We start from the raw sequence: 21,230 nt of genomic DNA, 5'->3' as shown, positions 1-21,230 counted from the left end.
ATAAAAAGCTGGCTGTTAAAAAATTGGGGGTCGTTTCAAAGATAGATTAGATCGATTTCTTGATTAATTTAATGAAATGCTCAGCTCTCAAAAACAGAGTAAAGCCTATTTGAAGACCTGGGACCTTTGGGCATATAGAGGTCATGTCTATATCAAGGAGAACAATACATTATTTGCAAAATGCCATTCTTTTCTACATATTTGTCATGAGTTTTCTTGGAAATTAATGATAGTCATCAGAAATAGCTGCTGTCCGTCCCTGTAGATTCTGACAACAGAGATTGTGCCCACACTACATTCATTAGTAGGAGAATTAGAAAATATGTCAGCAGGACGAAAAAGCTGATGGCAGATATTTTACTTCTATATTTAAAATTCCAAATGACCTTAGTTGCAAGTAATCTTGAATTTCAGAAAGCTCCTTTACATTTTCACATTACTCAGTGATTTTTTTTTTCTGTTTTACTGTCTCAATTACTTTAAAATACTGAAGTATCTTCTATATCCTCAAATCAGGATTCAGAAATTAGTGGTTTTATTGTTTTTTTTTTGTTTTGTTTTACTAAATTCTAATCTTTCATATGTAGGTAGTAGATGTATTTCCTCTAAGCCTACTAAATAATTAATAAATACTTTATTCTTTAAACACTTAAGATAATTAGTGGTAAAAATCACACTGGCCACATATCATATGAATTTTCTTCCTAATATCAGACCATATATTGAAATCTAGGAGGTAGAGAGAATCAGACATGTTCAGGAAAAGGATTCTGTGCATATAAGATGTATGCAAGTGAGTTTATAGGATCAAAGATAGGGATTTGGGTATGAACATATCTTGACAATAATAATCCCTAATGCTTATTAAGCCCTTTTCATTTAGTCAACATGCTCAATACATAAATGAGGCAATATTAGATTACTATTCCTGTAACATTATGATATGTATGCCCATTTCACAGGTAAATACATCAAGTGATACAAGATTAAAAGCCTTGTGCAATGCCACACAGGTTAGTTATTTTAACTCAGACTGAATCCAGATCCCAGGTTCTCAAATTAGGGATTCACAGTATAGTAGAGACAGGGCAAGGATGGTGGAAAATATGGTCACAGACAGATTCTTATGCTATTGATGAAAACTGAACTAATCATTGTCTCCAAAATAAGCCCAGTAAGTGCTCTTATTTTAAATACATAAGATGCTCTGCAGTTTTACCTTCATATTTATGTGCTCTTGTCTTTCTGCTTTACTTATTTTATGTAAATTAGGGCATTGATTTGAAACCCAGTTCACCTAGCACTAAACAGATCTGCTCTGAATTCTAGGATGCCTGGGAAAAGCTTTTGTTGAGTAGATTATTTCTCTTTCTCATTTTGTATTCCTGTGGCCTCATATTTGCTCCCAGAATTGTAAAATTTTAGGTTCCAACCATTGTTTAGATATTGACCCTTCTGCTTTCATTGTGAGAGTGACAAGTAGGTGACAAACCAGGAAATGTGTAGTTGAGCTATTGCAAAACTCTCTTCTGAAGGGGTCACAGATTTTTAGAACACTCTGAGCCTATTTTAAGAAGATACCAGGCTCTTTGATTATAGAAGCTTACAAATAATTGTTGACTCTATTGGTGTATCACTGCAAATATTATAGATTAAATTTAATCAAAGGCTTGGGAAATGTTACTAGCCCCTCATTGCCCACCACTGCTCAGAAGAGTTCCAAACTTCTATAAATTTATTCTAATAAATGTATTTCTAGTTTCATAATAGAAGGAACAGTCTAAGGCTGGGACTTTCTGCCCCTTTGTATTTTGAAAGTCAAACAAAGATAGGAATCTGTATAGGGGAATTGAATTTTCTGGTTTTAGTAAGTCATGCTAATATAGTAACTAATGATGATGATGTATTGAGTCTTGTAATATGTAAGTATTGAGTCTTATAATATGCTTCTGGGAACTGTGCTTAATAAACACTTTAAGCATTTATTATCTCATTCAATCTTTATAACAACACAAGAATAGCGTTCTTAACAATTCCCTCTTACTGATGAGATTTGGAAATTCTTTTTTTTTTTTTTTGTATTTTTTTTTTTTTTTATTGAAGTTCAATTTGCCAACATATGGTATAACACCTAGTGCAAGATTCTAAATAGCTTACTCAGCATTGTACAGTTAGTAATGGGGAGTTTAGTCTTAAAACCTACAGTCTCATTCTAGGTTCTAAATTTTCATCAGTGTCTAAGTAAAAGGCAAAAGTCCAAGCAATTATATTTCTTGGATGTTTGGGCAATTGGTTACATCCTGCTAGCTAGGGCTGCTATAGCAAAGTACCACAGACTGGGTGACTTAAACAGCAGCCATTTATGTTCCCATAGTCCTGGAGGCTAGCATGCCCAAAATCAAGGTGTCGGCAGCTGGTTTCTTCTGAGATGCTTCTTTCAGTGCTGTAGTTGGCCACTTTCTCACTGTGTCCTCACTTGGTCTTTGTGCATGGCCCCTTCTGGTCCTCTTCTTTTTCTTATAGAGTCACCAGTTATATTTGATTAGGACCCAACTTATGACATCATTTAACCTTAATTATCTCTATAAAGATCTTATCTTCAAGTCACATTGGGTGTGCCGGGCATTAGGGCTTCAGCATATGAATTTTGGGGGATGCAGGTCAGCCCATAACACTTGATACCACAGATATGAAATATCTCGGAGACTAAGTTTTCATATTTATATAGCTGTGTCAGCTAGTATAGGTGAGTATAGGTCTCTGCTTTGTGATGTTAGTATAAAATTACTGCCATTCATGAATTCATTCATTCAAAAAACAAACAAAAAAAGACACAAAACCCCACGTTATTCAAGGAAGGATAAAAAGAGAAAGAATACCAAGAACAAGTCATTATGAACTATGGAAGAAAGTGTGCAGAGTACCTCCATTTCTGCAGAAGGTTTTGAAAGTTTTCTAGTAGTTTAATGATCAACCTTCTTATATAGTCACTGACTTTCTAAAACGATTTTGTTTATTTGAGAGAGTGTGTGAGTGGGAGCAGAAGCAAAGGAAGAGGGATAAGCGCACACTCTGTGTTGAGCGCAGAGCCAAGTGCAGGGCTTGATCTCAGGACTCTAAGATCATAATCTGAGCCAAAATCAGGAGTTGGACGTTCAACTGACTGAGCCATCCAGGAACCCCCCTATAGTCACTGACTTTTTGAAATGAAATGTTAAAGAGAATAAAAAGCCTTTAATAAGAAAAAATTTGCTTAAAAATTTTATTTATTTATTTATTTATTTATTTATTTTTAACTATCTGGGCTATCTTTTCTAGTTGTACCCATTCCCTAATGTCTGAAACTGGAGACTCTATTGTTATTTATAAGGAGATAGCAGAGGTGCAAAGAATATACTGGGCATGCATTTGTGGAAAAGAGGTCATTGTTGTCTGAGTCCTGAATCTAACTTTAGGACAACTGATAAATAGTCCAGAGAAGTGCAACTCAGAATGCATTCTGAAGAAAAGTTTTATGAGATATTGTGTAACAAATTCTCTTAATACATTTGAAAAATTGGTTCACAGAGTGGTTCTACCTAAAGGATCAGCAAAGTCTTATGATAAAGCCATTTGATCAGTGTTTGTAAAAAGCAGTATTAGTATAGCTCCAAATTGGTATTTATTGGACCCAGTAGGTATATAAGGGGCTATAAAAAGTACTTTCAGTCTCTGTTCATAAGCAAGCAGGGACGATCAAATAGAGAAGTTAAATCTAATTGAAATTCTTAGGAGGGACACCTGGGTGGCTCAGAGGTTGAGCACCTACCTTTGGCCCAGGGTGTGATCCTGGAGTCCCAGGATTGAGTCCCACATCGGGCTTCCTGCATGGAGCCTGCTTCTCTCTCTGCTTATGTCTCTGCCTCTCTCTGTGTGTCTCTCATGAATAAATAAATAAAATCTTAAAAAAAAAAAAAAAAGAAAGTTCTTAGGAAAAGTGTGGAGATCAAGTAATGAGAGGTTATGAAGAAAATGAGGCACAGTATCATGCAAGGCAAGGATGGAAGAGGACAATCAGAAAACATAAAATACACTTATGTATTCTAGGGACTATGGTGAACATCAAGGATGTTCAAATGGATCAAAAATGGTCTGTTTACAGACTTGAATAAACAAACTGAAGTTTATAATTGTGATATAGGAAGGTAAGAATACAATAGAAGTATAATCCAAGGATCATAGAATCACAGTGAAAATTCAGTATTTTTTGTGTGGTTTAGCTTCACCTGGAAGGAATATGATAAACCATAATTAAAGGCATGTGTACACCAAACAAAATTAGGAAAGCTGGCTTTGGTGACATTATCTTACAGTTATCTGATATATTCTTGGGAGACAACTTTTGATACCAAATGGCAGGATATAAACATTAAATCTTTAACATAAAATCTTTTTTCTTTTTCTTGTCCTTCTTTGCTGCACTAAATAGAGCCTCAATATCTGAAGATTAAACCTTCCTGCCCGTTTGAGTTCTCAGTGGTTTGGGATCTAGGATAATTGGGCCCTTGATTCCTACTTGGAAAGACTGAGAAAAGAATAGACCTTAGAAGTAAAAGAAAGAACTACTTTCTTAGGAAAGAAAGAGAATTTTCTAAAGAGAGCTCATGGGAAGGAGGGATTAGCTACAAGAGTAGCTTTGGGATCCTGGGAGCTGTTTTTGAGAGAGGTTCTAAGATATGATAGGGGCCCCCAAAATGTTTGGATGGGCTGTAGGAAGTAAGATCCTGAGCAGCGTTGTTCAAGTTCCCTGTAGCTTAGTGGGACTGAGACAAAACCCTTGGATTTCCTAGCCCTCACGAACAAACACCTTCCACAGTCTAAGCTCCAAAGCTATGCCAATTTTCTCCCTGTCTTTGTTCACTAAGGACTAATACTTTGTCATCACCAGCACTTCACTTGCTTACTTCTTAGCAGAGCTAGCCTGCTGCAATAATACTATGTAAGAAACCACTCCAAAACTTTGTGATTTAAAACAATTGCCATTTGCTATTTCTCATGAGTCAATGGGTTGGCTGGGTCTGGATACTCTCCTGGGTTCCCTCATAGGGAAGTGGCAGTGGGCCACTAGGTCAAGCTGAAGGATGGCTGGTCTAGAATGGCCTCAACTGGGATGAGGCTATCCTTTATGGTTTCTTATCTTCCAGCAGGGTAGCCCATGCTTGTTGTCGTGGTGATGGAAGGTATCAAAGAGAGTGGAAGTGCACAAGGCCTCTTGAGGCCCCAGTTCCTCTGTGCCACATTGTCAGTTCTGCCACATTCTGTTATTGTCCAAAGTAATCCAGAAGGCCACCTTGGATTCAGTGGGTGGGGAAATAGATGCCACCTGGTGGGAAGAGCTGCAAGATCAAGAGCAAGGGGCAGGGGAAGAACCTGGGCTACTTTCATAAACACCACCGCATGTGTGTTAAGACTAGGCCAAAAAAAAAAAAAAAAAGACTAGGCCAAGTTCTTCTCGGTTGTCATTCAACAGATTCCAGGGCACCAATAAATCTAATAAGACAAAGTAGCATCCTGGCTTCTAATAGGGAATGGTAAAGGGGCATCCTTCCACCCCGTACATGGGGAGAGATCAATTGATGGAGCTCAGACTTCTCAACTCTGGACAGGGATTAATGACCCTCCTATTTTAAATTTCAAAGCGGTTCCTGATATTAAAAATAGAGCAGTGTGCAGCACACAGAAGACAGAAATTTAGGGCAAAATCGTGGACACATTTGTAGGAAAATAATTTAAATTTTAAAGCCAAAGGCAGAATTCAGAGGCAGAAGAGCAGAATAACACGGAGCAAAACCTAAAAGAGAATCAGACACGTTATCCCTCAGGCACAAGCAAATTAAAAATTCAGTTGAAAAGTGGATGAAACTTGTTACAGATGCTGCACTGCATCCTGTGACGGAGGATGTTGCTCTGACAGTGCATGCAACTTGAGCAGAAAGTACCGCTGCCTCCTGCCTCCCACTGGTGCCCCTAGTCCTGTCAGTGCCGGCCTCCTCTCATCACTGGAGTCCTTAAAGAGGCTATGCGGATTATTAAAACGTTTGGTGGTTATCTAAACTCTTGGGAATATATCGATCCTCTTCATTATTATTAATCTGAATAAACGACATCTGATTCATCCTCATTTCATCAAAGTGCACATGCTTCAGAGAGCTCACCAAATTTTAATGAAGGTCAGGGAACCAGAAATTTTCCTTTCCTAATTCTGGATTAGGCAAATTTGGGGGAGGTAGAATATGTGTTAGGAGAAAAGGCTAAATAAACTAGAATAAATTAGACTACAAAACACAGCGTCAGGGATCCCTGGGTGGCTCAGCGGTTTAGCGCCTGCCTTTGGCCCAGGGCGTGATCCTGGAGTCCCGGGATCGAGTCCCACATCGAGCTCCCGGCATGGAGCCTGCTTCTCCCTCCTCCTGTGTCTCCCATCATAAATAAATAATAAATAAATAAATAAATAAATAAATAAATAAATAAATAAATAAATCTTAACTAATTTGCTTTTCAAAGCACAGGGCCATTAAAAATTATTCAAGAATGTGAGAGCTTATTATCTAGAGGATGCTAAGCCTTTGCAACTTGACAAGAGAACACGTCAGAAGGTGGATAAAAACTTTAGAATTAAGGAATCGAGACATAAAGAGGATCCTTCTAGTCGTGAGCAGTAATAAACCTCTGAATATCCATGAATATAAAGAGAGTGAATTTCAACCCTTCTAAACATTTGGGATTTTATTTTACTGGTTCCATTCTTTACTTTTCCATTTTACTCATTATAAAAATGTAGCACACACTACTTGCCTCAGTGTAGAGCCTCACTGTTTACAAATTTGTTTTTACTTTTAATTTCACATACCTTATTTTACTTTTTCCACAATACCCCTTGAGAATGGGAGACTGGCTTTAGCATTTCTTGTGTGTGCTTCAGATGAAGAAACTAGAACGCCAGCATCTTAAGTGTCTTGCCTAAGATCAAATAGATAGTATTAAATCTGATGCTTTTTAAATTAAACATTTTGATCCAATTTGCTGTTCAACTGTAATAGGAGTTTGCAACAAGGATAGATTACTTATTTTTATTTATGGCTACTGGGAAGGTTTTGTCCATCCCCTTAGGATAATTTCACTCTCCTGCATAATGGATTCAGCACCTCCTGATTGCCAATCAAATTCCAGACTCCTCAGCCTGGGCTCAAAGGGCCACATTCTCTCCTGTCCTGTTTCTTCCGGGCTTCCATTTACCTACCCCTCTAGCATTTCTGTAGCATTCCCTTCCCTGTCCCCGTAATCACTGTGAGTACAGGGTAGATGGCGTAGAATATTAGAAATGGAGTACTCTTAATTCATACATGCAATTCCTCTATTAAAAATTATAAGGAATCCTCAAAGAGAAAACTGTCTTGCCTGTATGCATCTGTGGAAGGGGCACTGATTTAGAAATACCAAAGATACCGTTTTAATATATAGATACTTCTCCAAGCAGCTGCTGCTGATCTCCCAGAGGGGTATTCATCAGCTGGCAGCTAGAGAACCACACTTTCTTTTGTCTAGGCATAAATCACGGCGTGGGAGGTGACAGGGCAAAGTCTGTGCCTGGGAAAGATCATGGCTAGTGTCCTTTCACGCACAGAAAGGATAACAGAGGCTAGTATTTCATGCTGTAATTTATATATATATATTCTCTATTTTAAAAGTCTGCTCTGTTTTTATGTCTTTAAACTCTATTTTATGGGCCAGAGAAAATAGCACTAGATTTAGGGTCAGGCAAACCTGGAGATGCATCTTGGTTTTACCAGATGGACCGTCTTGGGCTAGTCAGATAGCCTTTCCTAAAATCAATTTCTTTGCTATTAAATGAATGCAGTAAACTGTCCAACTATCAAGGTTGTTGTTAGGTTTAAATAAGATACACTATTTGGAGAAGAACTTTTGCACAGTGTTTTTCCTGCATATGCTAGGTACTCAAAGTATAATTGGAAAAATGACAATGTTCTTTGTTGTCCCCAAATAACTTCATTGTTGTAAACCCTCAATCTCCATTTCTATCTGTACTTTATGCTTTTGTATTCGTGTGTCATAGAGCACTTTTGGTATTAATAGATTAATGATTTAAGCATGTAGAGAATAGATTTTGCATATTGAATTAGCTGCCGTGCAGAAACCAAGATGCAGGCAGCAAGGAGTGTAAGGACACAGCTTAGAAAGTGTTAAGTGGGGAGATATAGATTGTAAATTGCAGGAAGATCCTAGTAAAAAGACTCTTAGAAATTCAGATAGTGTAAGAAGATATGAAGGATACAAGGTGACTTCAGTTGAGGCTACAAAGATGAATTGGATGAAGGTAGGCAGAGTGGAGAAGATTCAGCCTTCCAGGGTGGGGCGTGGTAAGAGTGGGACACACATGTCAACATGTATGTGATTGTGCCATGATGAGCTTGCTGTCCTTGAGCCAAGGTTGGGTTTAGAGCATAAGGACATGAGAGAGCACTTGGCTCTTTGGCAGGAAGGATGCACATTCTAAAGAGCTTTCAGAACCAGGTGAGATTTAACTTTGATTCAAAGACAGCAAGGACGTAATACACATTCAAGAGTAAAACAGTGATATATATGCCTTTTATCCATTGGTTGTGTGTGGAATAAATTGGATGGAAAGGGAAAACTTATTTAGCAGTTTTTGATGCAGCACATAATGTGAGAGTCTATAGTCGGTCATTCTGGGAATGAGGTAAGGAAGACTGGCAGTGGGGATATAACTAAGAAGCATTTTAGGCAATTATAAAATAGGACTTAATGATACACAAATTTTGGAGGAAGACAGGCAAACTCCAGTGTGTCTGCTTTGGAAGACAGCATAATATGACACTCTCCTGATAAATTGGGAAGAAAGTCTGTGTTTTAGGAAGATTGTGAATTAGGTTTTGATAATGCTGAACTAGTGGAGGGACACCCACTAGTTAATGTCCTGCTGGCACTTGTAGGTACTGGGATCACTATGGTTTAAGAGAAGTTCCTTATAGCTAGCTTGAACCTGAACTGAAACACTAAACACTAAACACACTAGCCTCAACTCTAATCTAATCCGTGTGCCAATTTTATGAGTAAATGATGACAGGAAGCAACTGGCACAATAGAAAGGAGAGAGAGCCTGAATCTTAAGCCAAAGAAGATTGATTTCATTCCCTAATTGCTTCTGGGCAGCCCTCTCATTAATGGATTGGTTAATTATGGTGGTTATGGTTAAGGAAATTCCTCTCTGGTGTCTCTCTCTCTCTCTCTCTCTCTCTCTCTTTCTCTCTCTCAGATACATACTGAAGAATGAAATTTCTTTAGGTTGCCATGAGTTTTGTGGGGTCCAGGCTTCCCCAATCTTTCATAAACCATAAGTTTAAAATGAGCACATCTTTCCAGTTTCTAGTTTGCTGAGCATTGAATGGGAAAAACTCATGCTATGTCAAGATTCTCTGTCTACTCTCACATGAACTGAATTGGGAAGATTGAAAACAGGTGAGTAGTTAATAAAAATCCAATCAAGTGCATTTTTATTTTATTCTAAGTCTTCATTATATGAGGTTATTTGGCCTATGCCTGATGAATTCCAGGTAAAGTGACTATAATTTTGTGCCAGCTACAGAAATATTCAACAGCTTTTATGTCTTTTTTACAACATAGCTAAGTATAAATATCAAGTTATCTGGTTTCCACTTTCATCTTAAAATAAGTCAGGCATTCAGAAGTGTGCCTTCATCACTTTTTCATCTTTTCTCCTTTACAATCAGTGGTCTATATCTTAGACTTTGCTACAAGGCCTATTTACTGACTGTTCAATTTGTTTTTGAATATTTTCTTGGTTTTCCTGAAGAACAACCCAACTCTTTCAGAGTCTACAAGTACTTTCTGAGGAATAACATTTCCAGATTTCTGCTAAACATGATGCATGTTAAAAGCAGTGCAAAAAAAAAAAAAATGCAGAAGGACACCTTGAAAGCTGTCATTCAGGGAAATCCTCACAAGGCAGGTTCTTAAAGAGGGGGTGGACAAGGTTGTTTGCTCTCCTACTTATCATGGTAAGGCTGTGGAAACCTTTGTGATGCGTCTTTATGGTGGGTTCTGTCATTTCTCAATGCTCATGACTTCCTCTGGCAACACACCTACCCCCAATGTGCTAAGTACAGTATCTACATTAGAAAATGATGACACTAGTGCCGCAAGTGACTGACGGTCTTAGTAATAGAGGAGACGGTGATGTGGCCACTAGATAAGTTCCTGATACCATTTCATGAACAAAGGAAATGATCTTTTAGACCCTTACAGGGTATCCCACTCATCTTTCTTTTTTTTCTTGTCACAAATTGGGAGGGGGGTGAATACCGAGAAAAAGCTTTCATCTCATTCCCTGAACTGAGAATTACAAAGTATAATGACTCAGTGTTTTCTTGCTGTTTACAACCTGTTCACTACATTATTTCTAGAAAACCATATGTAGAGATTGCTTCTATTTAGGAATGGTTGATGGTTTCTGCTGCCTCATATGCTATATTTCTCTTTCTAATAAATGGCAGTGGGATAATTCCAGGCTGAATATGATATAAGGCTAAGAGATCAACATTATTTCCTTGGTGAATTGATTACTTTCCTCTGAATTTATAGTTCCTACCAGGACTGCAAATTAATATGGTTGACGCACTTAGTTATTCAGATTGTGCTTTATATTTAAATGCAGGCAGCTTAGACATTAAATGTTCCAAGTTTATAACTCATAATCAGATTGTAGATCCTGTGAACAAGAGGAGGTGTTTGTATCATGTCTGAATAGAAAACGTTTTTGAAATAGTGGATCACTCTGTGGTATACTATATTCTGTACCATGAAACATATGGGTGGCAGCCAGCGATTCATTATATCAACATGTATTTGATTCAACATCTGACTCTTGGTTCACACCTAGGAGAAATGGACACAGGCAGGAATAGAATGGGGAGTTTATATGTAGTGTATATGCACATAATTTTATATGCACGTGTGAAATTACTGTATAGGATTAACATAATTTTATAATTGTGCTATGTATGTGTTATAAGAAGTTTTTGCTTTTTTTCCTGATGTACAGCTTTTCTATTTTTGAAGGTGAGTTTCTTGGAGAGGGAAAAGTATTCATGAAAGTTGTGATTTTTGGAGGGGGGGGTGGATTGTCACTACTTTTGCAAGTTGTAATGTAATTCTGCACCATCCTTACTCAAGTATAGTATTTTAAAACTAAGAAGACTTTTGAAATCACCTTCCCAAACCTTCTCAGATTTGAGGTCCATCAGTGGAGGCTCCATTCACCAAAGGACACAAGTGGAGTGGGCCATTCCTCATTGGCAGAACTAGTGCTCTGGTCTGGCTTTTGGCTCTTGTGGTTTCGTGTTTTGCAGTTGGTTTTAACTAGAGATGACTGCAGAGTGGAATCTCAATTCCTCTGTTTATTGGCTGTTTTTATCATGGTTATCTTCAGGATTTTCCTGGGTAAACTAAAATAATAATTTGTTGGATTCTTTAAAAAAATTTTTTTTAGAGATTTTATTTATTTGAGAGAGAAAGAGAGCACAAGTGAGGTAAGGGGCAGAGAGAGAAGCAGACAACCCTCTGAGCAGGGAGCCCAATTCGGGGATCGATCAGGGACTCCAGGCTCATGACCTGAGCTAAAGGCAGATGCTTAATTGACTGAGCCACCCAAGCACACCTGATTTGTTGGATTCTATATTTTTAATCCTGAATTCTGTTATGCATACACATAGAAAGAAGATATTATGACTACATAGTATCATTATTTTGAAAAAATATTAAGGAAAAATGATTCTATTTACCTTAGGTTTAAGGATATGATTGTGAACAAATGTTGGGTTAAAAGTATTGTTTCTTTTAGTGATCACCAAAATCTTGAGAGACAAAAATCCCATGTAATAGTATTGCATAGTAAAAACCTTTATTTTCTCAGTTGTGATGGCTGGGAACATTCAAGTCAAGGTCCAGAATCTATTCTTTCAAATAAAATCTGAATGGTATCCTGGAGCATATTGGGTAGATTTGGGGATTTGTTGAAAGCATAATTTACTCTGAGTAATTTTTTTTTTTTACAGGGGTGTGAAGAAATGCCCTTTAACTCTTGAGATAATTGATGTCATCTGGGTAAATGTAATTGTAATAGAAATACATGTGCATATATTTAGATAGAACTTGACTTACTGGCAACTTTATTATCATGGCAGCTGCAGGCTGGAATTTATCACTTTCATATGACCATGCTTAGTACCAAAAACATCAGAAACTGCTAGATACCATGTGTACACTTTTTCTTAAATTGTTGATTGACCACATAGATCATTTGAAGAGTAGCTATTCTCCAAAGCTGAAAAGTTAGTTGTGTATGGAGGTGGCTTCTTGAATAGCATGAGTAAGTGACACTGTTTTCCAAAGTTATAAGCAGTAGTTATGAATATGCAATGTGCTTATCATCTAATATTACTTAGTGTTTACCTTTCAGTATTTATCTTTCATGTTCTGTTTCTCAAAACCACACAAGAAAGTGCAGGAGAAACTAGTTTAATACAATCTATTATTTAATAGTTCAAAGTGACCATTTGCTACTTATAAATAACCTCATGTCTATTTGCATTTGTTGTTTCAATTTTTACTTCAGGAGCTACAGCGTATCTGCTTATGCAATGGAATGATTAACATGATTTTGAGTCAAATTTTTTTTATCTTGTAACTTCAAAGAACAAGATATTAAAATAAGAATCTTCTATTCATCTTTTTTCTGATTTTTAAATTATTTATTCTCTGTGCTACACTTAACAAAGCTGCAGTTTGAAAAAGGGAGATGTTATCAAGTTGCTTTCCATCAGTTTCTGTAAAGCTAAATGTTGACAAGGGCTACTCTGTCACCCTCAGCAGTGTCAGTCTCATGGAATGGTGAGTCTTCAACTCCTAGATTTCTGATGCTCTGCAATTGGCCTTCAGTGGGTCCAGAGCAGTAGAAAAAAAGAAAAAAAAAAAAAAAAAGGAGGATGAGCAGGGCTTTCCTTGCAGTCTAGAACCCTGAGTGTCAGCCTGGCTTCAGCCCCGGGAGTCTTGCTGGGACCTCTGCTCTCTGAGCGCCATTGCCAGTGGTGGTAAAATCTGCTGCACTTGGGCTCCCTCTTGCATGCACTGGGAATAATGTGATCCTTGCCTTCTCATTCCACTGGCTGGAAATGAGAAGAAGCAGTAGCAGAGAGACATCCATTTATGGGTTCTCCATTTCCTCCTTCATTTCTCAAGTTTAGAATCTCCGTTAATCATGTTGGAGCTTTCCCAGATGGCACGTTATACCTTCTTCCTATGATCTATTAGGTTTCAGGAAGAACTTTTACATTATAATGGTACTCCTTCCCCAAGAAGAGAAAACATGTATTTAACAGAAACTCTAATATTAACACAAACATAGGATTTAGAAGTGTACAGAGTAATTCACATAAATTGTTTTAATTATATTTGGTACTCAAAACACTTTGCAGTAGAGCATTATGATGGAAAGGGGATTAAAATAGCCTAGGTGACTTTTCTCCCCAAATTCTACAGCCAGTAAGAAGTAGGTTTAGAGCTTGACTCTATGTTGATTTTGAATCTGTGCAGACCCCAAATTTCAGACTTGATTTCAGAGATTATACTCATTCCTGTGTGAACTGTGAAATGTGTATAACATGAAGTTATTATGCATTGCTACTCTTATTGAATTAGATATATTAATTTTTTGTATGACGTTCAAAGGTTGTGTTTAATGAAAGTGTGTTCTAACAAATTTCATTTATTTATTCATAGTTCTGAATTTTATTTCATTTGAATGTCTGTGTTTAGGGTGTTAAAATGTTAAAATCTTTATAGCACAAACTGTGCCAGGTTTTATAGGTCATCTCAACTTTGGTTATAGTTAATCTTACTGTTGCTATGCAAAAATCTATAATAAGATTCCATCTGCTTTTATAATTGCTCAAGAAAAATACATTATTGGTATCATTTGGGTGAAGTGGAATTCAAATGAAATTGTCCTGATGAAAATTATTACTTTTGGAGCTTGCTTTTCATATTCTTATGAATACCTGATTCAGTGCAGTATATTTTCTAGCACGTAAAGTGCTTTTGAATTTAAATATGCTATCTGTAGTTAAAAGAAGCATACAAAAAAAAAAAATAAAAGAAGCATACATCAATTATATATAAAAATCTTTTTTTAAAACCGAAACTGAGACATAATGATTAGAGAGAAGAACAAAGAAATATATGTTCTGATTTTCTTCTAGTGGCCCATATGAACCTATCATCCTTCTGTAGTATTAGAAGACCACAATATGGTGTAGCTTAATGGAAGCAGAACAAACAGAACTTGTGGGATTTTTATCAAAGACAACATCATTTTTATTTTCTGTTATTGATTTTCTTTAAAAATATTGACAGAAGTATTCTTCTATCCCTGGAAAGGTCATTTTGACAGATACGTGACATTTATGATCACTTTCAGGTTACTAAAACCTTTAAAGTCATTCTGTATTGTTAATATAGTCTCAGCTCGGAAATTAGAAGGAATAGTCATGTGTACTAATGAAAACTTTGGAGCTGAATTACAGTTAAATCTTATTTCTTGGCTGGGGTTCTGCAGCAGACTATGGTTAGCAGTGAGAAACAGAAAGTTTGTCTCTCCAGCAAAGTATTTTTTCAGAACTTTAAAACATGACTCACACATGATTATAAAATGAGCAGGATGATAAAGATGCTTCTGGAATAGATATTGTCACTAAGGTGAAGAAAGCGGAATTAAGTTTTCTAAATTAAAAAAAAAAAAAAAAGTTTCCTAAATTACTGACAAGTTGTCCTAGAACTGTAACTTTTGGGTTATATTTTCTCTTGGACAGAAATCTATAAGTTAATGTTAATTCCAGAATCTGGGCCCTAATCAGTAGCTAGTAAGTGACATAATGATTCCCCTCGAGGAAACCTATTAGCCACTGCTCCAGAGTGACCCTGAAAGGTAAAGCAGTCTTCCTTTTGCCCTTTTTCCCAAGTTGTGAACCTTTTTCCCTAAGATCCTTTTTTCAGGCTTTTGTTTTATTGTTTGCTCTTTTTTGTTTCTCACCATGAAGTCTGAGGAAAGAGGAAGAGGACGTGTGAGAAAGGTTTTCTTTTCTTTTCTTAAAATACTTTATTTAAATTCAGTTTGCCAACATACAGTGTAACACCCAGTGCTCATCCCATCAAGTGCACTATGGAGGGCGCTTGGTGAGAAAGGTTTTCTTGATTGGTAATGTCACGCACTAGCATTTTGCCCTGGGAGCTTGGTGGCTGTCTAGAGTTGACTCTCAGAAGGGTGCTCTTCTGGGTTCCCAGAGGCACCCCTGCCCCACGACACAAAGGATGATACTCTCCCTACTGTGAGGGCTGCTTTTTCTTCTTGTTTTATGTTGTCCTTCTAAGTTCTTTTTTTTTTTTTTTTTTTTTTTTTTTTATTTATGATAGTCACACACAGAGAGAGAGAGGCAGAGACAGAGACATAGGCAGAGGGAGAAGCAGGCTCCATGCAGGGAGCCCGAAGTGGGATTCGATCCTGGGTCTCCAGGATCGCGCCCTGGGCCAAAGGCAGCCGCTAAACCGCTGCGCCACTCAGGGATCCCGTCCTTCTAAGTTCTAAAATTTCAGAGGTCTTCACTTCATTCTCTCTGTGGAGTTCCCATGACTGCCCAGATGGTTTTCTCGCAGGGCAGTCCTCTCTAGCAATTTTGATTGGTGCCTTTTTTGTAAGGCCCACATCTGATCAAAGAAAACATTTGTGCCCTTTTTGCCTGTGCAATTTCTGGGACGGCAGACCAGTCTTAATACAGAAGCAACTCTCATTCTCTGCACCATCAAAGCACCTTCCTGTGCCACCTCTCCTGCTTACTAAGCCTCTTAGGTGGAAGGCAGATAATAGTTTATTGAGTCCCTTTCACTGTGAGGAGAGGTCCCTTTGAAGTTCCTCCCTTTTGACTTGAGTTGAAGAGAAAAGTCTTTCCTCCCTCCCTTTGGGGTACATGGTTTCTATAGAGTTCCTCTTGCCATACAAACCTTTCTTGTAAATCCTCCCCTGAAATTCTCACTTGACTCTTTTATATTCTTAATTTGAATATAAGTAAAACACCATTTTAAATTTATACTACACATGCCAGGTTCCCTAGAAAATTCATTTGTTGGTCTTGTATCTATCTTGCTTTGGTGTCTGATACCTATCTATTCTAATGTCTCAGATGAAATTTCTACTTTAATAGCCCATGTTACTGGTTTTAGGGGACTATGAGTCCCTGAGAGACACAATCTTGCAGTCACATTGCACTCAACTGAATTTCTCAGAATGATTTTATTTGGTTATTTTTGGAGAACTATTTATAGGATACAAAAAAATTAGGACAACTGTTTTGGGGTCTATGTTAGGAGGATATGAGGGATAGATGGGAAGAATGTGGGAGTGGGGAGAAAGTCTTGAAGGTTGTGGAATATCTTCCTGCATTCCGTGATCTAAAGTGATAATGGAAATTACAACATTTATGCCAGTCGCATCTCCCCCTCTGCATGCAGGCCCTTTTTGTTTTTTTGAATTCCAGGTGCTCTCAGCTTTTTGAATTTCTATCGCAGAGCACAGCATTCAAAGCAGAGATTTAGTGTGCTGTATTGTAATAGTCTGTAGATTTCTCTTCCCCCTAGACAACAATTTCCTTGAAGGGAGGGACCTTGTTATGCTCCTTATTGTATCCTCAGCCGTAGCTGCTTGCCTGGTGCATCGTGTACACTCAGTAAGTATTTACTGAATGAATGATTGAGACAAAGAGGGACTCATGTAGAGTGAGCTGTCCTCCTGAGCTCTGTTTTTCAGAAATGGTTTTGTCTCTTTTCCCTTTTTTAGAAGAGTTGGGGTAAGGGAGCTAGCAGGGAAGTAGAAACCCATGCTCCCCATCGTTTGTAACAGCCTTTCTTCTGTTAATGGGATTCATCTGTGCCCTATGAACGTTTGTGTAGGAGGAAGCTATAAAATTACTTGTAAACAATTTGACAAATCTTGCACTGCATGATTACATATAGCCATATTTTTATAAACTGTCTGCCTTGGATTGAAAGGTTCTTAAAGGCTACAATGTCATCTTTCATTATGTGCATATTCCTGTTTAGCATTCACTTATTCAGTTGAATAAAATGACATCTATTTTCATTATCCCAGGATTGGGTGGTTTGGTCTCCTACTTGGAGGGATTATCTTTATTTAGTCTTTTTTTTGGTATCCTAATAGGTCTTTTGAAAGGTGCCACCTTTATTTCTTTTCTCTTCTACTAAATGCAAAAGAAAATAGCAACCTATATTTAAAAGATAGACATTGTTAGCTCTTATGGCAATTTCCCTCTTTTCCAGAGATTAGAGTTTACTGTAGTACAGCAGCCCAATAGGATTGTCCTGGAAATGGATTTTCTTTTTTTTTTTTTTTTTTTTTTTTTTTTTTTTTTGATTTTTTTTTTTCTGGAAATGGATTTTCATGTAAAGTATTAACTTATGGTATTATGTGTAGCAAAAGGACAAGGATCAAAATATTATTAAGAGAGAGAAGCTGCATCATTATTATTTCTAATAGGATTGGTGTAATAAATGGCCCTTAAAGACCATACATCTGTTCCACTCAATGCTTTCTGAATTTACCATGAAATGTATTTTACTGATAAGACACAGCATTTGGATCCATTATTTCTCCCAAAAGCCTGGTTAAGAGATTTTAAAGTACAAGATACTGCTTACATGGTCTGTGGTACTTCATTGAAAGTAAGAACTTTCATTCTGAAATTGAAGGAAACAAAATATATATCCCACTGGTAAGTATTTTTAGTACCTTTCCCTTTATTTGGGTTACTAAATGTTGAGCTTTAAATAGGAACACTTTATGTAAATTTTATTTAAACCACATAGCTGCTTATTTTCTGTCAGAAAAAGGACAAATTTAAAGCTTCTCTAATAAAGTGTTATGGAAAAATTAAAATGCATTAAGTAACAAGATCATGGCAGCCCTCAAAAAATAGCACTTTTGCTTTACTGCTAGTCCAGAGAGAAATGGGAGTGGAGCTGAGTTTGTTCTTGAATCTATGTCTCTCCCTGACTCTAACACATATTTTCCAAGGAGGGATCCCATGCTTTAGCTAAAGATTAAAGGCTTGGTATCAAATGGAAGGTTTCTTTCCCATAGTGAATCTGAATGTGCCCATCTGTAAAATGCAGATGAAGGACACAACCCTCATTTCTCCATCAGAGCCCAAGGAGAATGCTGACAGGCTAGAGTGTGGGGTATGTGGCCCTAATTTTGTCTTTGCTTCCCTTTTTCTGCCTGCTAGTATGCCAGAAGAGGTCAGGCTGTTCTTTAGCCCAGTTGGTGATGGTTCCTCTTCAGGGACATGCTCTTTTTTTTTTTTTTTTTTTTTTATTTATGATAGAGAGAGAGGCAGAGACACAGGAGGAGGGAGAAGCAGGCTCCATGTCGGGAGCCCGACGTGGGACTCGATCCCGGGACTCCAGGATCACGCCCTGGGCCAAAGGCAGGTGCTAAACCACTGAGCCACCCAGGGATCCCCAGGGACATGCTCTTGTAATAGAAAGTGAGGCAATGCCAGGGACAATAGTGAGAAACATAGGCTTCTGACTAACACCTATTGAGTGAAGTCTCCTTGGACTTCATACATACGTTTTAGAGAAAATTAACATTTTAACCAATTTCAAAATCTTGACCATAAGTTTATCTGAAGAGTTCTGAAATATGTTTGGATGAGAGAGTGGACCATGAAGTATACTTTTAAAACCACATCTGCAGACTTGAAGCAATTTGGCTTGTGGATACCAATTTGAGGGCAGTTCATTGTAATGGTCTCCCTCTCCCCAGAAGTGTCCACAACCAACCTCTTAGTGATACATTCACTCTTAGTAATACACAAGACACTAGAGAAACTAATTTTGTAGTATTACATTTGGAGATTTTTTATGTTTTTTATGTATATCAGCAAAAGAAATTTTAAGATGGATGGCTCTAAATTTGAATGTATGTTAGAGTAAGAAAAAATGTGATATTTAATATAGGGAGATTAAAAAGGGTGGAAAAAGAACACCCTGAGCTGGATTTCACTGTACTATGTTCAGTTTTATATACTAAAAAAAAAAGTTTGTAAGCCTTACATTTTTAACCTATTTACTCTCTATTCATGTTAATGACCAGTTTTGGTAATTTTTGGTGTGAAGTTAGGTTTCCAAGATGAATACCCCAACTCATAGGATGTAAGAGATTTATTTAATGGCTTTGAATTGTGATGATTGTTGCTTATGAAGGAATTACCCCTACATTTGAGAAGACAATGGAATTAATAAAAAAGTGGAACTCACCATATCTAAAAGGAAGTATAGATCAATCATAATTAATTTCTAGAAAAGTTATAAATACATATAAATATAACAAAGGATGATAGAAATGGTTGACATAAAAAGATCATCAATATAAATTAAGGTTAAAGTTATGATGGATAACTCGCTAGTTCCCATTAGAAAATGGTTCAGTAATAATTGCTTGGATGTAATCTCACTTTAGCTTCTCCCATTATTTTCTATTCAGCCAATTACCTATAGTCAATGAGAAGGGACCCAAATGAAAAAATTTTACTATGTTATGAAGATACTATTTAGTATTTTCCATCATTTTGTTTCCAAAGCTGCGTCTTTGCAATCCTAATATCTAAAGTATAAAAATATGTATATATATATGTTTTTGAGTCTATCTGACTGACATCTGAATTATATGCAACCAAGAGCTATATAATGGAGTCAGACTTCCTCTGAGCTTACATTTTTGGGAGCTAGACATAGCTGATACTAATAATGATTATTTCCTTACTTGTCATTGCATTCTTTTGTGGGAGGGTAAAGCTATTTCCATGAAAACTCTTAATAAGAAAAACAACAGGTAGTACTTTTTTTAATCCGTCAAATTCCAAATTGTCAGGGAGTTAGAAGAAATAAATTTAGGTCTGCTGTCTCATTTGACACTTGAATGGTAGGTCTCATACTTTTTGGAGAAAAGTTTTTGTGTGTGTACGTGATATGCATCTCACAGCTCCCAAAGCTAATTTGGAATTTGATGGTTAAGAAAATACTACTTGTTTTTTTTTTCTTATTAAGAGTTTCCATAAAAATATTTTTACCAAGAAAAAAAAAAAACAGTGAAAAGAAAGAAAATGATCATTACTAGGTTCAGCGATGTCTAGCTTGATCAGCTATGTCTGGCTCCCAAGAATATAAGCTAAAATACACACACTTATACATAATATGCCTCTGAAGACATTGCTACATAGTTGTGATATATTAAGCTTCTGGTTTTATTTGCATATTTCAAGTAAATTAATATAGAATTGCATCTAAATTGTGTTTTATTCCTAAACTGCTATGAAGGAGAGGTTGAAAGGAGTCTTAAAATGAGAGATAAGCTTCTGAGATACTACAGAAAAGCAAAACAAAAAACAACTCTTGAGTTACTAAGAGGTAACTGTTTAGGGACAGTCTTGTTAAAATGTTTTAATATTTGAGAAAAAGATTCAGAAGATTTAAAAATCTCACAGTTTACTCTAGCTTATGCATGTGTTCTAATGGTAATTTCATAATTATTTTCAAATAATTTTTTCTAAGGTTACATTACATTTAAAAAGAACCTCCATAGAAAATGTGTTTTAGCTTCTACTTCATTCAAAATAACTTTTTTCCCCTCCTTTTTTATTTAAATTCCCAGTTTTACATTGTTATAATGCTTGACTTTCTGTTACCTCTTGAAGTGCTTCATGATCATATAATTGGGACTAAGTAGGAACTAAATGCACCTAAGCTTAATGGTTGCTGCTCACCAACTACATAATTATTGTCAGGGAAGCTAAAAATGCAGAATGTCTGTCAAATATAAAAGAAGTACACAGGGGAGCAGCGGTGGGGAAGATGGAAATCACAGCTGGAGGTAATGATTACTCTGAGTGTCTTGCTACAGCAAACATAGCATTTGGAAATTCATGAACATTCCTTTTAAATGCTCAAAAGTCTTTGCAAAACAAACCATACATTAACTAAAACACTCATGACTGCACTGCCTACAC

The 21,230-nt window shown here is 36.8% G+C and overlaps 1 long non-coding RNA gene across 19 annotated transcripts in view; it reads left to right on the top strand.

Annotated features, from left to right (window-relative positions):
- Positions 1-21,230, top strand: part of LOC140613892 (uncharacterized) — a 195,920-nt gene that overhangs the window by 60,091 nt on the left and 114,599 nt on the right. For 18 of the 19 annotated variants that reach the window (XR_012014794.1, XR_012014799.1, XR_012014798.1 and 15 more), the window contains 2 exons: positions 9,442-9,537; positions 12,153-12,987. This is a non-coding gene — a long non-coding RNA (uncharacterized lncRNA). The remainder of the gene's footprint in view (positions 1-9,441; positions 9,538-12,152; positions 12,988-21,230) is intronic. The other variant, XR_012014782.1, reaches the window with a different exon arrangement.

Source organism: Canis lupus, chromosome 22 (assembly GCF_048164855.1).
Source record: "Canis lupus baileyi chromosome 22, mCanLup2.hap1, whole genome shotgun sequence".
NCBI lineage: Eukaryota > Metazoa > Chordata > Mammalia > Carnivora > Canidae > Canis > Canis lupus.
The sequence above is the reverse complement of the archived record's forward strand: the minus strand, read 5'-3'. Positions and strand labels throughout refer to the sequence as shown.